The sequence below is a fragment of the Ornithodoros turicata genome, unplaced genomic scaffold, assembly GCF_037126465.1.
Source record: "Ornithodoros turicata isolate Travis unplaced genomic scaffold, ASM3712646v1 ctg00001027.1, whole genome shotgun sequence".
Classification (NCBI taxonomy): Eukaryota; Metazoa; Arthropoda; class Arachnida; order Ixodida; family Argasidae; genus Ornithodoros; species Ornithodoros turicata.
The window spans coordinates 337,128-342,173 of record NW_026999439.1 but is presented as its reverse complement, the minus strand read 5'-3'; the positions used below and the strand labels follow the sequence as shown (position 1 = coordinate 342,173).

The following is a 5,046-nucleotide window of genomic DNA, read 5'->3' as shown; positions in this document are numbered from 1 at the left end:
GAACAGAATGATGTGGATAATTTTCTGGTATCACAAACAGGGGACGAGTTATGAAGTTCCCAAAACGTACCATATTTTACAAATGAAGCAACTTTGCCATTTTTTGCTCATCAAAGATGCACCTTCTTACAATCTGCAGAACTTCGTATGCAGTGCTACCCATCCCAGACAATACACGGATAACAAATTCAGCTAAATATGTCAAATAGTTATGAAGATACTTGGCGTCAAACTGCATAGAAAGCGCAATGGTCGAAATGCCCACATCTGAATGATAGTACATTAAAAAATAACCATCAATTATTTTCAACTACTTTCAGCGCCAATATACCTCCTAGGAACAAGGCTTTAAAATATGTTTGAAAGAAAAAAATGAAGAGGTCGACCGAACCACCCTGTCTGATCCGGTGTGGTCACCAAGCTTTCAATATATTAAGATATGGAGCTACACGTACTAGCCAGCCACCAGTAGCTTTACTCAACGACTTTGTTTCCGACAAAAAATAAGGAGAGGGACACCGAACATTATCTGCCATGCTATGCACTTATTGCCCCAAATTCTAAGTGGGTAAGAAGGCACAATTTCAATTGCAAAGGAATGCTAATGTTCAAGGGTGGACAAGCAGCATGCCATCCCAACAAAATACCCTAATTCCATGTGAAGTTATAAGGGACACCAGCTCCTTATGTTCTACCTTTCGAGACATTGGTGTGACATTTAAGTTATGAACACAACAAGCATGTGTTACAGTCACTAAAGAACAGCAGTACAAACGGCTAAATGAAATAAGCCGGAATAATATCAGTTTCTAGTTGAAATGTGCTCCTGCAGAGTGAAGGATTGAAATGATAAAGTGATGCAATGCTGATTGATGATAAAAACTGAAATACTCACTCAGTGTCACGAGAAACCATGCAAAAGAGATGCCCCATCCTGGATCTTCTTCCAGAAAGTGATCCAAGGCCAAGGGTGTTTTGGATGCCTTTCCACAGGACTTGGCCAGGAAGGATGGTGTGCCCAGAAGTGACCATCTCTGCTGGAACAGATTGGAACCAAACAAATTATGCAGGGTCAAGAACACGTTAAACATGTTCAACAATCATGACATAGTTCAAGTAACACCACATTGACAAGTCATACGCATATGAAGCACATGATATGTCATATACGCATGTTCTTAGAGCTTTTCACCTAGAATACAAAATTTACAGCAGAGCGGTTTAGCATTCAGTATCTTGGAGCACTGAAGTATGCAAAGAAGTAAATCTAACACATCAGCAAGATAATTTACCTCCAGGTTACATCAGTGGGCATATGCGCACGGAGCTTGCTCAGCTTCTTTTAGCCGGCAGCAGCTTCAAGTAACGGTGACTGGAAATAGTACACAGGATCATTTCCCTTTCCACGTACAATAAGGCGAAAGTACGTGTTTTCTGGGAGTACCCCAGGCAAAAATTTTTTTCACTGGTACTAGTTCAACTGTGTTATCGAACAGGGACCAGTGCAACCGCTTCCAGCTCAACTGGTACCAGTTAGGACAACTGGTTTCTGGCCAGTCCCAATCTGAACTGGTTTCTAACCGGTCGCAGTCTCGGCTGGAGCTGGTTGCAAACATAATTGTTGAACTGGGACCAATTGAAGTGGTTTGACTTACAGTGGCCTGCTCGGACAGAGGCTAGCTGGTAGGCAACCAGTGCCACTTCGCAGGATCGCTGTTCCCAGCAACGACAAATCCAAAGAACTGCAATGCAAAATTACATTTTATTTGTAATCAAACATTGCACATATTCTAATGTACATGTAGCGTAACTATAATGTAATTAAACAAAAGCAGTAGAGGAACTACAGAGTTACATGGAACAGACAATATTTCATGGCTGATGGGTTCCTTGCTCGACTACCTTGTGGTCATCTTGAATCATTCAACAAAGTATGTGAGATGTTCTTAATAGCACACGATGGATCGACATTTTCCTTTGAGCCCAAGCAGCTTAAGGTTTCTGGAAAGTTGAAAAGGCACAAGTAAATATGCATTCAATTGCAACATGTAATTAGAGTGTGCAGTTAATTTGAGCAGTCGCGGCCCCCAAAAGCACGCAAATCTCTCAACATTTCTGTTGTGGAGTAGTTGGACATATCAACTAAGAGATTCGACGGCTTTCGGGGGCAATGAGTACTGCTCATTGCCCCCGAAAGCCGGCGAAGCTCTTAGTTCTACGCTAGTTCGAGAACACCCGTGGTGTGAAGGATCTAAAACACGAGCATGAACGAAGAAATACAAAGACTAAAACACGAGCATGAACGAAGAAATACAAAGACAAAAACGCGAGAATGAAACAAGTTGCTGGTAACGTTAACTAGCCACTCGTACATATTACTCGTAAAACGGCCTGCACTTACAGGTGCCACCCCAGACAACAAAACATCATCCCACAAACGGCCCAGGGATATTCCTCTATGGATATTCAATATCCCCCCTGCATTCCAGAAATGTCCGTGGGTTGGCATATGCATGTCCCAGTGGTAGCCCTTTGGACATTCCCAGCAATATCCCACGAATGTGTCACGTGGATGTTAATGGCCCTTAATGTACCTACCGTTATTTGATGTGTCCGCACCACCAGACAGTGCTCGGTGCACAAGTCCCAGGCGTTTCGTACATTTCGCTGCATTTCTCGATCGCCACGCAGACTTGCACACACATGAGGACAAATGATGAGTGTAATAAAAAAGTGCCAGCCGAATCGAGTCAGTGTGTAGTGCTCTGGCAAATTTTATTTACTACGTCCAACTTTCAATTACACTCAGTTTGCGTGCCGGAGGTATGACTGGATGACACTCTCTACCTCGAAAGCGTTTACTTCTCGGAGCCTTCTGTTTCCCTCACCGCATCTGAGATATGAAAAGAGAGAGAGAGAAAAGCATGTCTGTACATACGTATACATGGTTGTCGTTTTTATCCGATTTTTAAACACATAGGTGCTGAAAGCTGCACAGGTACCATTTCTTGTAGTTTCTTCACACATGAAATACGGCACCTGCCAAATTACGTCAAACTGAGGCAAACCTAAAGGCAAAAGAACCTGTGTTGAGTGCAGGGAGAACTGCCTAGAACGATCATACGCTGTGACGCAATAATTCGCGCCCGTACTCGAAACTGTTATACAGACCGACTACAAAAACCATGCCTGTGCAGTTTTCGTACCTGTTTCATACAGATTCGATATTATTGTGTAAAAGAGAATGCAACCTACTTTGAATATTTAGCAGAATCGTGCTATTGCTTAGCTTTCAAACATCCTGACGGAAAGGAGCAGGAAGTTCTTAAAGCGAAAATGATACCAACAAACAATAACAATAAAACAGTAAGAAATATTACTGACAATGCAATGCCACCACTACTGGCTTCATAGGAGGTCAGCAAGAGACGCCGTAACGAATGAGGCTGCACAGTCGATATAAGAGCATATCTAACTATGAAGCATTTCGGTATTTGTGAAAAAGTTCATATGGGAAGCACAGACGGCAATGCTTACGCTTATTAACGCCAGCCGTCACTTGTTCCAGTAAGGACCGCACCCAGAAACACCTACAAGAGAGGTATATTTGAGAATTAACTTCCTGTTGTAGCCACACAAGCCACAACAAGCGTCAGAGTGTACTGGAGATCTGAAAACGAAACAGCGCTTGCGGGCTGGGCACACACTATATGCATATATACAGGGTGCGGCAAGATCTTCGGACACATTTCGAAAATTCGTTAAAAATCGTATGTATGTCTAATAACAACGAACTTTGGTACACCACCGTAGTTTTGTGACAAGTTTTGAGAAAGTACAAACTTTAATTTATGCGGCAACCGAGTTCCGAGAAATGAGTCGAAGAATGTCGGAGCCCGCGCATTCTGAATGCCGTATACCGCTGTCGCTAGACTTAGCGCGGAGGCAGCTCTCCGTTCCACGCCATACCGGGTGCTATGCGCTCAGCGCAAAAACGAAACTTACCTTCGGCCAGAGGCACAGCGGTGAACAAGCGAGCTGATGATGAGGATAATCCACTAGTGATACCCTGATATTGTGGGGAGCGGGAAAATTAACAGAGCACAACACAAAATCTCACACAGTCCACCACACCTGCACGTGGGTTAGATGGTTGCATTTCAACGCTGTACGAGCGTAGTGGTTACGCTGAAGGTGCTGAGCTGACCACCACGCTGCTAGCTCGAGCAACGAGGAGAGAACGATATCGTTATCGAGCGAAAATTTCGACTTACCGTGTCTGCTTCATTGCGCTGGGGCCATGATGATGCCTTTCATGTCACTTGACATCTGCAACTTCAGTTTCGTTTTCGGGCACAGCGCCAGCACACACGGTACGCCATGGAATGGAGAGGATTGCTCCCGCGCTAAGCTTAGCGCCAGGGGTGTATGGTATTCAAAATGCATGGGATTCGGCATTCTTCTACTCATATCTCGGAACATATTGGCTGCATAAATGAAAGCTTAGGTTCTTTGAAAACTTCAGACAAAACTACGGTAGTTTAACAAATTTCGTTGTTATTAGACATGCATACGATTTTTAACGCTTTTTCGAAATGTGTCCGAAGATCTTGCCGCACCCTGTAGTGTGTGCGTTCATAGTGCGTCTCCATTTCACACCTATCGCATTCAATCGCATAAAGGACCGCACGCAGAAACGCCTACAAGAGATGTATATTTGAGAATTAATTTGCTGTTGTAGCCACACAAACAACACAACAGCAAGCGTCGTGTGTACCTCTAGACGAAACCGCGTTTGCGTTCATAGTGCGTCTCCAATTCACACCCATTGCCTTGAATTGCGGAACGCAATATCACTGTGTTAGTTACTACGTTATTACCCAGCAGTAAACCCGCACTGACTCTACCTCATAAGGACACAGTATTTCTTCGCTAGCATTCCTATAGCGGCAGAAGATTGTTTGAAAATTGACACTCTGAACAATGTGGTTACGCCTTTATGTAAACAAACACTGCATTTGCTTTCTAAGGTTCTGTATCTGTGCG

The 5,046-nt window shown here is 43.7% G+C and overlaps 1 long non-coding RNA gene across 1 annotated transcript; it reads right to left on the bottom strand.

Annotated features, from left to right (window-relative positions):
- Positions 1 to 2,750: 2,750 nt before the first annotated feature.
- Positions 2,751 to 3,583, bottom strand: LOC135376076 (uncharacterized). Its single transcript, XR_010417528.1, has 2 exons — positions 3,538 to 3,583; positions 2,751 to 2,893 (listed from the first exon to the last, which is right to left on the bottom strand). It is a non-coding gene; the product is annotated as an uncharacterized LOC135376076 (long non-coding RNA).
- Between the last annotated feature and the right edge of the window lie 1,463 nt (positions 3,584 to 5,046).